The sequence below is a fragment of the Carcharodon carcharias genome, chromosome 13 (assembly GCF_017639515.1).
Source record: "Carcharodon carcharias isolate sCarCar2 chromosome 13, sCarCar2.pri, whole genome shotgun sequence".
Classification (NCBI taxonomy): Eukaryota; Metazoa; Chordata; class Chondrichthyes; order Lamniformes; family Lamnidae; genus Carcharodon; species Carcharodon carcharias.
The window spans coordinates 100,164,431-100,179,754 of NC_054479.1; the positions used below are offsets into that span (position 1 = coordinate 100,164,431).

The 15,324-nt window shown below is 48.1% G+C and overlaps 1 protein-coding gene across 4 annotated transcripts in view; it reads right to left on the reverse strand.

The window, feature by feature from the left end:
- The window catches only part of LOC121285733 (copine-8), a 755,949-nt gene that overhangs the window by 618,632 nt on the left and 121,993 nt on the right, over nt 1-15,324 (reverse strand). The window lies entirely within an intron of this gene.

Here is a 15,324-nt window from a genome sequence, read left to right on the forward strand (position 1 = left end):
TAAGCAGCGACTTAGCTCTGTTTGGAGTAACTGGACAAAGTGCAGTGGAATGTTATGAATGAAAAGTATCACTGAAACTGAAAGGAAGGATCTACATGGTAGTCGTGAGACTGGACTTGTTATTTCGTTCAGGAACTTGGGCAACGTCAAGAAGAGAGCGACAACTGGAACGATGGAGTAATGAGAAAGGACAACATTAGGAACAAGCACATTAGGGAGTCAGTGAATATTAAGGCAGCAGCGAAGAAAGTAGCTGAGAAGAGATTGAAAAGGTATGATTATCTGTTGTGGAGAGAGAGAGGAAATGTGATAAGGTGGTTGCTGGAGATGGCACTGCCAGCAAGAAGGAGAAGGAGGCATAAGACCAGATGGAAAGATGAGGTGGCGAGAGGCTTAAATGCAGTGGGATTGGAGGAAGAATGGATGACTGAGAGGAGGAGATAGAGAAGGATGATCAACCAGCGTTGTGGCGACACAAGGTAAAATGGGAGGAGCTGAAAGAAGAAAATTATTAAGTGAATAACAATGTTAGAAATGCCTGCAAGAAGTTTCCCCTGTCAGGCCTGGCCATCTGCTTCAGCCCCAGAGTAGGTGAGTCACCTCAACTTTAGCTGCAGAGAGCGTTTAGCTCCTGTGGACAGTTTCTATGCTTTTGAAATGCAGACGCAAAATCATTAAAAACATAGAATATTTCATCATCTCATTGCTGTTTGTGGAACCTTGCTTTATGCGAACTTTCCTTCAGAAAGTACTTTATTGCCTGCACTTAATAAGCAGTGAGTGCCTTAACCAGCTGAAAAGGACCGCTGTATTTCCTCTCAAGAAAAAGGGCAAATACCTGTCTGGCAATGCTCTCTGTGATCTACCTCCTCCAGAATTTGAAAGTAAGGAGGAATGAGCAAAGGGGTAAACTAGCTCCAATTAATGCACCACACAATGACAGTTCCCTGGGACAATGGGAGGAGATAACAAGTTTTGCTTATAAGGAACATGTACTCAATGTTACAGGTTCTAAAAATCATATATCAGCTACATAGCCTGAAAGATATAGGGCCAGATTTTCACTCACATTGGAAATTTCCTAACTTGAAGGAGGAGGGGTTTGCTAGAGTCAGGTCCACCACCCCGGAAGCAGATTGGAAGTGATCCCAAGGGGCTGCTGAATGTCAAAGTGGACTGGTTAAAAGATCCACCTCAGTTATCTTGGACTTTGTCCCAATTGTCTGGTTACATACTGGGCCTCCAGCACTGATTGCTTACACCCCATCATCTACTCCTCATGCCACCTCCATGCCCCCATGCCAATCTAATGCAAATGCATGCTCCCATCACTCCCAATGGCCCCTCATACCTTCCATGTCAACTCATGGCCCTTCTGTGCCCATTCACCCTGTATACACCATGTACAGAACCAATGAATGCTATAGTAACAATGGCATACATGATACTGCTTAGAAAAAACACATTCATAGTTGTTTGGAAACAAAATCTATAACTACAATATAAAACCAAAATAGCAATCCTATAATAGTGTCAATCAAACAGAGCATTAAAGTATTAATAATAGAAGCTTTAGCCACTTGACACCTCTCAACCTTGTGCAAATAAACATTGAGACATTGACAAAAGGGATCATAGAAAAAATAATTTATATCAAAAAGCTGCTAATCAAACAATGGCCAATATTTCTCCACATCTGTGGAAACAAACACCCTCATATAATCCTTTTGAGTCTTTTATAAGAAGGAACAAGCAAATAAAAATGAAACAGAACTTAAGGTTTCTATTTCTATGTAAAAATAAAATTCATATTTAGTTAAATTACAAAAAAAACTTTTTTCCTTCAATCTAACTAAAAATTCCTGTATTAACAATAGTTTTTTCTATAATTCAGCCAGGACTGTTAATGAGTATGGCACCATAAACAGCTTCTAAGAAATCTCCAAATAAATTAATAGCCTCTACCAAGTAACTGGAAATATCCTCATCCAGCAAACCATTCAATAGATCCCCTCTCCTCTTACCTGCCACTATGGAACATGCCATGTTGATGCTGTCCCTCTTATCCCGTTCCAAGAATTGTGGCAGTTGTCTCTATTTCCCACTTCCCAGATCTCTCCTTCTCATTACCCAGGCTTGTAGCATGATGTCTATCCTTGCTAATTTGGTGATCTGCAACCTCACCTCTCTTCATTGCCTCCAGATGTTGTTTTTTTCCCACTTCCCAAGACCTCTGGCATTCAGTCTCTCCTTTCCACCTACCAAGGACCTGCATGATGCCTCTCCTTCCTATAACCCATCCAATCTGAGGTTTTCTGCCTCTTTTTCCCAACTCAAAGAATACCACCATGTCCTTTTCCCATGTAATGTGAAGCATGTTGCCTTCCCAAAAACAATTGAACATCTTTGTTAAAGTTTGAGCAAAAGGATTTATTGTACCATATTTGTTGCCAATGAAACTCAGAGGTTGTACAATGGTGATAATTGCTGAAGCGCCAAAAATATTGTATGCATTTTTGGACGACCTGCCCCTTCAAACTTGAGCTATATCCTCATTTTAAATGTTTTGATTTGATATCTGGCTGCATTAAGGTTTATTCTATGTTTTGCACTCTCAGCATTGAGCTTCATCAACCAGGAGTACAAAACAAGATTTTCCTTTTCCATCCATTTATTTTAATGGAAGGGAAATCCTGTGAGGCCTTCTGGCCTTTTGCCCAAATTCTCGAAGCTCAGTCATGAGGAAAAGTTTGGAAAATGTAACTTTTGATCTCTGTCCCCACAGGATCTGTGCTGCTTACTCAGAACAGATTTAAAATAATGCCATTTCAATATACTAATTTATGACATTTTTAAAAATTACATGCAGATATCTGCTTTTTACTTTGAAAGTATCTGACCAAAATATTGAAATTGGAATATTTTCAGCAAGTTTACAAGTTATGTCTGATCTACAACTGGGAAGGAAATGTCGCTTTAAGCCTCCCTAAGCCATGTCAAGTCCTTTCCTCTTGTACATGCAGCTACTCCTAGGGTCCTTATGTTCCTTAATGCCCATACTTCCAACACCTGCCACAAAATAACTCACTGCCACCCACTGCTCACAATGCGCTAGGTCCTCATTGATCCAGTCTGTTACCTGGCTCAAATACCTTCCCAAGTGCTCACAAGATAGAGGGCAAAATCATCCTAGAATTGCACTAAGTGCATTAGTGGGCATGAAAAATGACGTTTTACCTGCCGGCTACAATGGTGGGTTTTTGCACCGTATTGTCTGCTCATCATTAATAATACATTCATGAGAAGCACACTGAATCATTGGCGGGCGGGCTTAGATTTGCCCGCCATGCTGTAACCTCAAGTTTCTTCGCTCCCGGCGCCATATTTAAAGCACATGCCTACTTCATGTCTACAGATCAGGACTGCTCCAGGCAACAGGTAGCCTGAAAGCAAAGACGATGGTAACCCCCAAATTTAGTGACGCCTCTCTGGGGCACATGTTGGATGCAGTGGAAGGCCACTACAATGTCTTCTACCCTTGTTCTGTCCGCAGAAGGTCCACCAGAGCCACAATCCAGCCTGGGAGGCGTTGGCAGCGGCAGTAAGTGCTGCAGCACAGAGGAGGTCAGCCATCCAGTGCAGGAAGAGAATGAAGGATCTCATCTATTTCACCAGGTTAAGTCAACAACCGCATCACTCTCAACACACACTCCCAAACCCATCACACATCCACAGGGATCTCACACCTCAAGAGACAATACCGCTAACTCTCAGACACACCTTCACATCTCCATCAGGCTCATATTCTCTAGAGCTCGTGTCCTCATCCCGTCCATGGCTCCGCTCACCACACAAATGTTCCACGCATCCTTATCATCTGTCATGTCATATGTCCTGCTCACCCTCTCTCCATTCGTTTTCATGCAGGAGAAGCTGGTTCACAGCAGGAGGGAGAAGTCCCAGACTAGGGATTAGGCCCCTCACTCATTTTGAGGAGCATGCCATTGTGCTGACTGGTGAGGACTTGGACCCTGCCTGTGGCGATGGTGAGGTCGGAGGTGAACACCCACTGGAGGATTCTGCACTACATTATCCCTCTCTCAACGCAACTGTGAGTGCTCTCTCTCCTGCTTTTGACTCTGCTGCCATGCACTAATTATATCTACTTTGGTTCACAGGGAGTTCTGTCAAGCAACCGACACCCTCAGCCAGCCAATCCCTCAACTCCATCCATGTCCTCACCTCCAGCCAAAAGGAGACCTCCTCCTTAGAAGAACTGGAATTAAGCAGCCTGGAAGACCAGTTACAGCGCTTACCCACACCCGCCACCTGCACAGAGACACACAGCTCGGAGGAACCTAGATGTAGAGCAGGCTCAGGTTCACAATCTGGTGGTCACCACGTGGACACATGTGCGCAGGAGAAGGCAGTCAGAAGACTGCTGGGGAAGAGGCATCTATCAGACTGAGTCAGAAGACAAGCCCCTGGATTCGGCCTTCCAAATCATCATGAGAAGTCAGAAGAAGGCAGAGGAACATCATGCAGAGGCGTTGGAAGCCTTCAACAGAGTGGCATGTGAGTCGGAGGAGTGTGTCCATCTGCTCTCTGATGAAGTGGTGCCCTCATGTGCGTGTATGGAGATCTCCATGGGGAGGATGGCGGACCCCATGGAGACCCTGATCCAGCAGAATACAGAGAAACGCACAGACTTGCACTCCATTGCGGTAGCCATGGGTGCCTTTCTGCAGTGGCAACGCGAGAGGGAAACGGGGCAACTCGGCATCCCTCCAGGTGTGCCTTCCCTCAAGGAGTCAGGCCAGGGGTCTCAGGCACCCAGAGGGAGGAGAAGCAGCAGCTGGACACCTCTGAGGCTGTCCGCTCCCTCCAAGTCCCCTTTGTCTGTGACCCCTTCAACCTATCTTCTGTCATCACAGAGGGAGCAGCTGGTCCACAAAAGAACAGACAAAGAAGGCGGAGGGCCTCAAGGCCTCGACTGTCCAGAGGATGCATACTACAGTAATCAGAGGCAACAGGGCCAACCTTTGCACAGGCTGTCTCCACCCTTGCTGTAGATGTCAGGGCAGCACCTAGAAGAAGTGGTGGGCCTAGAAATGTTAAGAAATTCTAATCACAAATGATTGCATGGGTGAACACATTTTGTCACTTTATAATCTGAAAATATATTCACTTTCACTGAATAACCTGTAATGTTGTCTTTCAGCTTAATTTACAGGCTTCGTGAGTGTTCCCCCAGAATCCCCCCACTCCTCTACCAGTTCAGCTGCACGCAGCCGCACCACGAGCGATTCTGAAGGCAGAAGTGTACATGTCAGAGCCTTTCGGAACTTTATGCAAGCGCTCTCCCACACACGCGGAGCCTTTATCCATCACACTCATCTCACTGTATTGAGCATTTTCAATGCTGCCTGCTGGGGTTCTCTTTCAGCTGTCCATCTGAGCCAACCTGCATCTCCACCCACCCAATGACTGCACACCCATGCAGCACCTGTGCCCGTCCAACACGAGGCTCCACTCACTTTCGATTCTGAAAAGATGATAGTGGTCAAAATCCTCATGAGCTCCCCTACCATTTCCCCTCTCCGAGTCACCCATGACCTTCTCCCCATATCCGGAGGTCCCCCCAGCATAGTTTTCCATCTCCCCAGTCTAACCTTCCAACCCGAACCCTTGTCAATCCAGTACACCCAGGTGAATTTGCATGTTCCCTACCTTCCTGAAAATCCCACCCCCCACCCACATTGATCTCCCCAATCCTCCTCCTTCCCACCTCGTGTCCATGTTTATCTCCGTATCCCCACCAACCACCCTTACCATCCCTTCTACCAATATCATCTCACCCTCACCTTACCGGCTGAGTTTTTCCAGCTATTTCTGGTTTTGTTTCAGATTTCCAGTATCCGCAGTATTTTGCTTTTATTTTATTTGCATAGGATTATAACCTTAAGATCACTCCAGAGCATCTATTATTATAATATCCTCTGCCCCCCCCAACCAACCCCTCCTACTACAGCCCCCCTGAGTTTGCTCTCCAGGAAGCAGTCATTGACTCCACAAATCCCTCCCTTGCACATTAACCTGGACATTACATCCTGCAATACATTCCTCCCCCCTTACACCTCCTCCACACTTATTCCTTCCTCCCCCCATACTCCCTCCACCCTCCAGGCACCTTCCCTTCTTCAGACTCCCTCCTCCCCTCTGCTCCCCCCCAGACAACTTTCCCCCCTCCAGACTCTCTTTTCCTCCCAGACACCTCCCTCTCCCCCCTCCAGATTTCCTCCTTGCCCTGAACACCTTCCCCCCTCAAACTTCCTCCCTTACAACTCCCTGACCCCTTACACCATTCTCCCCATTTACACATTCTCCCTTTCAGACTCCCTCCTTCCCTCACCACCCCACCCCTCCAACACCTTTGCAACCCCCCCCCCCAACCTTACCTGCCCTGACAACTTCACCCCACTCCCAAATTAACCCCCTCCAACACCTTCCCCCCAACCAAAAATAACCCTCCCCCCCACCCGCCCCCCCCCCCAGGTACACCTTCCTCTTCCCTCCCACCACCCTTCACCAATCATCTGTTCCAGCCCATGGTGAAGTCCATGAAGTTCCAAAGCAGGCCTGAAGCATCAACAGAGACCATGGAAGATAGTGCAAGCCCACAATGAAGTCTATGAAGTCCCAGAGCCTCAGCGAAGTCAAAGCTGCTGCATGGACACCTCCTACCTTCTGAGAGCTGCTTTGTGACGGAGACACGTGAATGAGGATCCACCCACCATGGGATGCACATGTTCCTCTAGGGTTCAGTAGCTGTAGGCCTCCAATATCATCTTTTCCTCGGGTGTCCACTATCTGAGCAAGGCCCTAAAGTTAAGTCCCGACTTCTGCATATCACATTTGCCCAGGCGTGTTTTCCCACCAGCGTAACAGTAAATTAGGGGGTTGGTTCAGGTCAGGCCTTACTTTGCACCCCATTAGCGGATTACAAATCAGGTTCATGCTGGCCTCCAGCGGGATGGAGGACACCATCGGACAAGCCCACTGTGATTTCACGCCGGCGTGAAACCAATTTCTGCCCCAACACCGAATTCTCCCCCCTGCCCGCCTTGACACCCACTGCAAACTGAAGCAAGTGATTCCGCCCAGAGACACCTCCCCCAGTGCTGTGACACCAACTCTTTCCCAGAATGATCCTCCAACAAAGATCCTCCTTAATTTTTCCAGACCTTTCCTCCCCACCTCCACAACATTTTTTTCAAGCACATTCCGTCCCAAAGGCTCTCAGGCCCCATGTCACCCATAACGAGAGCCTCTCTCACATCCTCCCAATTTCCAAATGCCTCCTTCCTCCAATTTCTATCATCCCAATGTGCAACTCCAAGAAGATAGATTTCTCCTGGTGTTGCTCAGTCTAACTTTAATGAATGCACATTTTAAACATCATGCTCGTGCTCAACTTATCTTCACCATTGTTATTCCTTTCTTTTACTCTGAGAAAAAGTATTTGTTTAACTTTACTTTTAAGAAATAAAATCATAAAATGCTGGAAATACTCAGCAGCTTAGGCAGCATCTATGGGGAAAAACAGTGTTAAAGGAAACATTGTTTCCCTCCAGCCTGAGTTGCTGAGTATTTCCAGCATTTTCTGTTAGAATTTCAGATTTCCAGCATCTGTATTATTTTTTTTTACTTTTGAGAACATAAAAAGATAAAAGAAGTCATGAATAAGAAAAGACCATTTAGCCCATTCAAATTTATTGCTCTCTGGTGTCCCAACTCTTCCATTACATCGTTCAGTTATAATGACTTTAAATGTTAATATCTCTGCTCCAATGCCTGGTAAGTTATTTTAAATGTTCATTGCCCTTTGAATAAAGCAATTACTCCAAACAGCAGTTTTCAATACACATTCAACAAAACATAAACTGTTACCTGCTGCTATTTTCCTTGTTTAATTTGAAGATGCTGGGTTTACCTTCGCTATAAAATAAAGAATTGTATTTCACTTTACAAGATTCCTCCTTAATTGTGTTTCCAGCATTTTATGATTTTATTTCTTAAAAGTAAAGTTAAACAAATACTTTTTTTCCAGAGTGAAAGAAAGGAATAACAATGGTGAAGATAAGTTGAGCACGAGCATGACGTTTAAAATGTGCATTCATTAAAGTTTCTACCAGACTGTCAAACTTCAGCATTTCCAATATTTCTTCATAATTCATTCCCTTTTTATTTTTAATCGTGTCACTCTTCTTCTCTGCATCCACCCCAACTCATGGGTATGTTTTGTTCCTGTGGTGTGATATTTCTTATTCTTTCATCAGAAAGACCAGCATTTATTCTCCATTCCTAATTACCTTTGAGAAGGGGGTGCTGAGCCACATTCTTGAACCGCTAGAGTCCTGGTGGTGTGGGTATGTACAAAACAAAAACAGAATTACCTGGAAAAACTCAGCAGGTCTGGCAGCATCGGCGGAGAAGAAAAGAGTTGACGTTTCAAGTCCTTATGACCCTTCAACAGGACTGGATGAATCTAAGGAGAGGGGTGAAATATAAGCTGGTTTAAGGTGGGGGGTGGCGGTTTGAGTCAGTGCAGAGAAGTGGAGGGGGTGGTGTGGTTGTAGGGACAAGCAAGCAGTGATAGAAGCAGATCATCAAAAGATGTCACAGACAACAGAACAAAAGAACACAGAAGTGTTGAAGTTGGTGATATTATCTAAACGAATGTGCTAATTAAGAATGGATGGTACAGCACTCAAGATATAGCTCTAGTGGGTGTGGGGGGCATAAGAGATTTAAAAATAATGGAAATAGGTGGGAAAAGAAAAATCTATATAAATTATTGGAAAAAACAAAAGGAAGGGGGAAGAAACAAAAAGGGGATGGAGGAGATGGTTCAAGATCTAAAGTTGTTGAATTCAATATTCAGTCCGGAAGGCTGTAAAGTGCCTAGTCGGAAGATGAGGTGTTGTTCCTCCAGTTTGCGTTGGGCTTCACTGGAACAATGCAGCAAGCCAAGGACAGACATGTGGGCAAGAGAGCAGGGTGCAGTGTTAAAATGGCAAGCGACAGGGAGGTTTGGGTCATTCTTGCGGACAGACCGCAGGTGTTCTGCAAAGCGGTCGCCCAGTTTACGTTTGGTCTCTCCAATGTAGAGGAGACCACAGTTTGTTACAGAGAAAGTGAAGGAATGGAAATAAATTTCCAAGTCAGGATGGTGACTGAATTGGAGAGGAACTTGCAGGTAGTGGTGTTCCCATGTGTTTGCTGCCCTTATACTTCTGGGGCTAGAGGCTGTGGGTTTGGAAGCTCCTGTTGAAGAACCCTAGGCAAATTGCTGCAGTGTACCTTGTGGTTGGTTCAAACTGCTGCGACCGTAAGTCAGAGGTGGAGAAAGTGAATGTTTAAGGTGGTTGATGGGGTGCGCAGCAAACAAGCCACTTTGTCCTCATCCCTTGAGCTTAGCTCTTTTGTCCATGTTTGGGCCAAGGCTGTAATGAGGTCAGGAGCCAAGTGGCACTGGCAGAATCCAAATTGAACATGAGTGCACAGGTTATGTTTGTGTAAGTGCCACTTGATAGCACTGTTGATGATGCCTTCCATCACTTTGCTGGTGATTTAGAGTAGACTGATGGGGCATTAGTTGGCCGGATTGGATTTGTCCTGCTTTTTATGGACAGGGCATACCTGGGCAATTTTCCAGATTTTCAGGTAGATGCCAATGTTGGGGGGGGGGGGGGGTGGTTAGTGCGGGGGCACGAAAGGATGTGAGGGGTCAGGGCTAGAGGGGCTAATATTCAAAACAACTGGGACTAAGGACGGAATCATTCCAGATTTGCACCGTGTGGTAGCGGGCAGGTAAAACAACATTTTACCACGATGGCAGGCTTACAGACCATATTGTCCCAAGCCCACCACATTATTTATGCACTCTGGGGAAACACACTGTTTCCACGGCAGACGGCATCTCATTCGCCCACCCACCATCCCTCACCACTGCATCATGCCGGGCACCATATTAAAAGCCCAGCGCAAGCACACATCTCAGCGCTCCCAGACCACCACTGCTGCACAGAAGATATGGCCCTGTAACTGAAAAAGATTGCAGCCCCCAGGTTCAGTGACATGTCCTTCGAGCACCTTTTGGATACCACGGAGACCTGCCAGAATGTCCTCTACCCTTGCTCTGGCCGCAGAATGGGCAGCCACAGCTCTAACCCGGCTTGGGAGGCAGTGGCAGCGGTGGTTAGTGCTGGTGCCCTTCAAAAGAGGACAGCCACCTAGTGCTGCAAAAGGATGAATGATCTCTTCCATTCCACCAGGGTAAGTCACTCTTCTCATCATTCTCAACTCACACATTCACAAACCCATCACACATTCACAGGGCCCTCACTCACTGCCAGTTCAAGGGACATCATCATTCACTCTGTCACACTCACCGTCATTGTCCTCATCCTGTCCGTGGGACCACTCAGCACCCACACAGGTCAGGCATACTTATCATCTGGCCTGGCAGTTGTCCTGCTTACGCTTTATGTATTCACGGGAAACACACCATTTCCATGGTAGGTGGGCTTCTCATTCACCGGTCTGCCAGTCTCTCTTCATGCAGGACAAGCTGGCACACAATGAGAGGGGAAGATCGGAGACCGGTGGTGGAATATCCAAAATCAAGGGCCTCACGGACTTTGAAAACAGAGCTATCCAGCTGGCTGGCGAGGATCTGGACCATTCCTATGCTGACGGTAAGGTCGGCGGTGCTCTACCAAGTGAGGATCCAACAGGCAACAAGCATAAGACAGCCATGCCATGAGTGATGTGTCTTGTTTCACAGGCCACTGCCATGCACTAATTATCTCCCCTTGTTTTCGCAGGCACATCTGCTGAACAGCCGACAGAGTCCATGACCCAGGGCCTCCAATCAAGACCCGAAGAAGTTCTAAGAGGAATCTGGAGGCACCCTCCCTGAAGTCCTGTCACAGCGCTGACCCACACCCTCCACCAGCGCAGAGACGCAGAGACGGTGGGACTTAGCTTTAGAGTAACCCCAGGATCACAATCTGGTGAGCACATCACAGCATCCAATCCTGTGGTGGCGGAGGCAGAGACCTCCCAGGTCCCCAGCACTCGGAAGACTGCTGGAAGCTAGAACATTGCTGAGTCAGGGTCTGTTGATGAGCCTCTGGACTCAGTCACTTCACAGTTGTTGGAGCTGCAAAGGCAAGCTAGGGACGTAAGGAAAGGATGTCCGCTGCACTCCTCACATTGCAAGGCACGATGGAGAAGTCCGTCCGCCTTCACTCTGAGGTGATAGCAATGCATGCCAACACACTGAGATCAACACTGGCAGGATGGCGACCACCATGGAGACTTTGGTCCAGGACTTCATTCCAGCACTGCTGCGTGGGCTCAACTCTATCGCTGATGCCCTAGTTGGCCTCCATGTGTACGTGAGATGGGTGCCAGGCAACTCGATCTCACTCAAGCTACCACTGCTCCTCAAGGGAGTCAGCCTCAGGCCCCTGGGCACCCATAGGGTGAAGGATCAGCAGGTGCACATCCTAGGCCCATCCATCCAGGTGACTCTGAGAGTATCCAGTCTATCCTATTCCTTTCTTCCTGTGACCTCAGCAGCTCCAGCTCCACAGGCCAAGGAGGGCGTCACCGGCACACAGCAGGACTATAACCGCGGCCCTCCAGAGGTTGCCTGCCAAGGTCGTCACAGACAGGGCGCCACAGTCAGCAGGCTGCCTCTACCTAGACTGTGGATGTCCGGGGAGCACCAAGACCTAGTGGCAGGGTAAGTAAAGTTAAGGAGAATTGGTTGCACAGTCTGCTCACGGGTGTTACTCACTTGTACATAATGTTCACTATTGTCAACAAACTCCCAAGAATGTCTCCCTGCCTATAGTTCCTTGAGCAGTGTTCTTGTCACGCAGATGTGAAACCTTTCTGCACAAGGTAAAGGCAGGTGTCTCAGTCCAGGGCCTGTTCCCTGTGCTCTGTGCAGCCTTCAAACCAAAGTGATGGTCCAGCCTCTCACTCCTTGGAAACATTACTGATGCCTGCACCTCGGTGGTGCTGGTCATTGCTGCTAGAATGTCATGGGCAGGCGTCACAGAGTTCCATCATTCTCTCTGTGTGCTCTCAGCACCTTTAAGGTGGGGCTGGTCCCCATCTCTTCAATATCTGTGACCACTGATGCTGTGCTCTTGAATAGCTCAGGTGCTGAAGGCAGACAAAGGATCAGATGTTTCTGAAGCTTCATGGCTGCATCTCTATGATATGACCCTGATCACAGAGCCTCGGCCAGACTGCAGTCAGACATTCTCAGCGGCTATGTGAAAATCTATGAAGTGTCCTCACTGCATGTTGTCATCATCCTCCTGCAGTCAAGTGATTATTAGGGCCTCCACTGTATCTCCATGACAGGAGCATTCTCACAGAGGGTATTCGTGCTGCCATAAGCCAGACTGGAGTCAAACGTTCACAGAAGCGATGTAAGGATCTATGGGGTCACCCCACTGCAGCAGACGATGAAGGTGCCTGACACCCTCTACGGACTGTGTTGCACGGCTCCACCAGAATGGTCCAGGCACCAGAACCACAAACCGCTTCTTCAGCATCCCGATGGTCTGCTCCTCCAAGTTGTGAGCTGCTGCATGACCCTCATTATACCGTCACCCTGCTGCTGTCTGAGGCCACCGCATGGGTGTCATCATCAGCCATGCAGGTAGCCCTTGCCCCCAAGGAGTCAACCCTCCAACCTCTGTGGATCCTGGAAGATTCCAGGGATCTGTGACCTACTGAGGATATAGGCACTGTGCACACTCCCTGGAAACTGTGCAGGATGTGTTTCTGGTAGTCGCACACAAGCTGCACATTCAGTGAATGGAATCCCTTGCAGTTGATGTAGTTCACTGTGTGTTGTGATGGAGATCTGAGCACCACATGAGTGCAGTCGATTGCACCCTGCACCTATGGGAAACACGTGATCTGGGTGAATCCAATCGCTCTTACATCCTGGCTGTCCTGGTCCTGGGCGAAATGCATAAAGTTGTGTGCCCTCGCAAAGATGGCATCTGTAACCTCATGGATGCATTTGTGGATGAAAGCTTGTGAGATCCCACAAAGGTCACCAATGGAGCCCTGAAAGGAGTCACTTTCACAGCCACTGCCAATGGATATCCTCCATGTCCCCGTGGCGCCAAATCCTGCAGTAGCTGGCAGATGTAACTGACCAGTTCCCTAGACATGCGCAGTCATCGGTGACACTGGTTCTCAGTCATCTGCAGGAATGAAAGGCAGCGTCTATAGATCATGGATGTCATTAGGCTCCAGCCTGTGATGGCTCGCTGTGGCTCTTGGGTGCATGTGCAGGGTACCCAGCTGCCCCTCCTTCCTGAGGTTGCTGCTCCTGCCTCTGCTCAGCCAGGAGCCTCAGTCACCCTCTCCTCTGTCATCTTCGCGCTCTGTAGACCATCAGGCATACAGCTGGTTCACCAGGCTCCATGATCCAATGATCAGGTAGAAAGACACGTGGTTAGCATGGGTGTACTAAGAACCTGTCCTGGTTAAGTGTGACGGCCCCTTAACACTTCCTGGAAAGTGCTGGCCACCAGTTGGATGGCCAGAGATTAGTGCACTGCATGGCTGCCCTGTTACCTTGAACCATGGGGGAGACTGGTCCAAACTTGCTGACATTGCAGGAGGCTGCGTGCGCCTCCAGCAGTGACTGCTCCTTGGCCAGCTCTGGCAAGGAGATTCCAGCAGTGCAGTCGTCCAACTGTTCTGCAGTCCATCAAAATGCTCATGACTTTGCAGTCTGTGCTGGGGGAAGTGAAAAACTTTGGAGCACTTGATGGCACTTTGATGCCTCTGCATTGCTTGAGTGGGCAGATAAGCTAGGAGCCCATCTCCAATCATATCAATGTGGCTGGGCCTGACTTGGCTCAGTTGCAGAGGAATGGTCACTTTATACAGGTTTCCCTAATGCACGGCCACTTCCCTCGCCCACCCTACCCGCCACCCTGAATGCTTGTGCGCTATATTCAATGGCAGGGCTGCCCTTAACCAGCCCCCCTCCACCACCACGAGTCGTATCAACATTAGGGCTGCCCTTAACTCCGAACCCGACGTCCCTGAAGCTTGAAGTCGAACAGGTGACCCTGGCGAGCGCTGCACAATGTTGCTGTGTACTCACCTCCGAGTTCCCCTCAAAGTGCAGCCCGCCAAGTGCACGCCTTTTATGTGCTGTTGTGAAACACATCGGTGTGCATTCCCACCAACGTGGATGGACAATCAGTGGGACCGGAGGGGGGTGGAACGATTCCGACGGGCTGGCCTAATAATGATTTGCTGATGTATTACAATGTGGTTCCCAATCTCTGATGGCAGGAACTGCAGCATACCTTCAGCGGGCTTAGCAGACGATCGCGAACAGTTTTCACACCGTCGTAAAACCGATCGTGCCATGCCATCTGCTTATGCCAGCGATCACGCCCGTCGCCAGCAGGCACAGAAAATTCTGTCCAAAGTCCCAGAGAATTCAGGCAGACCTTGTAAACAGCCCACCTCCTCCACTCAGCAGCCCCTGTGGCTTTGGCCAATCCCGTGTTTGAGGACATCTTGCCAGACTTCATCCTGCACCTGGATGACCCCCTTACCAGGAGGGGAATTACACCATTTGGAGCACTCTACCCCCCACCCACAGCCCCACCCCCACTGAGTCTGGGTGCTCTACTCACCTTGGGGGTGAAAATCTGTCCCAAAGCATCAAACGCTATGCTCAGAGTTAAATAAAAAATCAAGGTTCAATCGCAGTTCAACCCAACACAATGGTTGAGTAAGGAGATAAAACTTGTTGCAATGATCCAAAGAGTCTGTGACAAGAGTCAAAGATAAATGTCTTTGGTCTTCCCAAATGCTCAACTAGAAGAATTTGCAGTTCCTTCAAGACTGGATGTTGGACAAGCAGTCTGGCAACACACAGCAGTGGGGGGGTTTGAGAGAGGTGACAGGTCAAGTGGGTTTCACTCAAGCTTATTTGAAAATCAGCAGATAATGCCACCAAGGAGCAGGCAGCAGGTAGATGAGAAAAAGGATGGACTCCACATATAAACTATATCAATGAGCACTGATCATTACCACTGTCTTCCTCTAAACTCCTCTCAGCTTGCTAGTTTGCTCAGGATACCCTGCACTAATGTAAAACACTGATGTCATAACCCCCCAAGTGCTTGCTGTATCTACAGTATACATACATATAAAGATACTAATTAGGAGCAGGAGTAGGCAATTCGGCCCCTC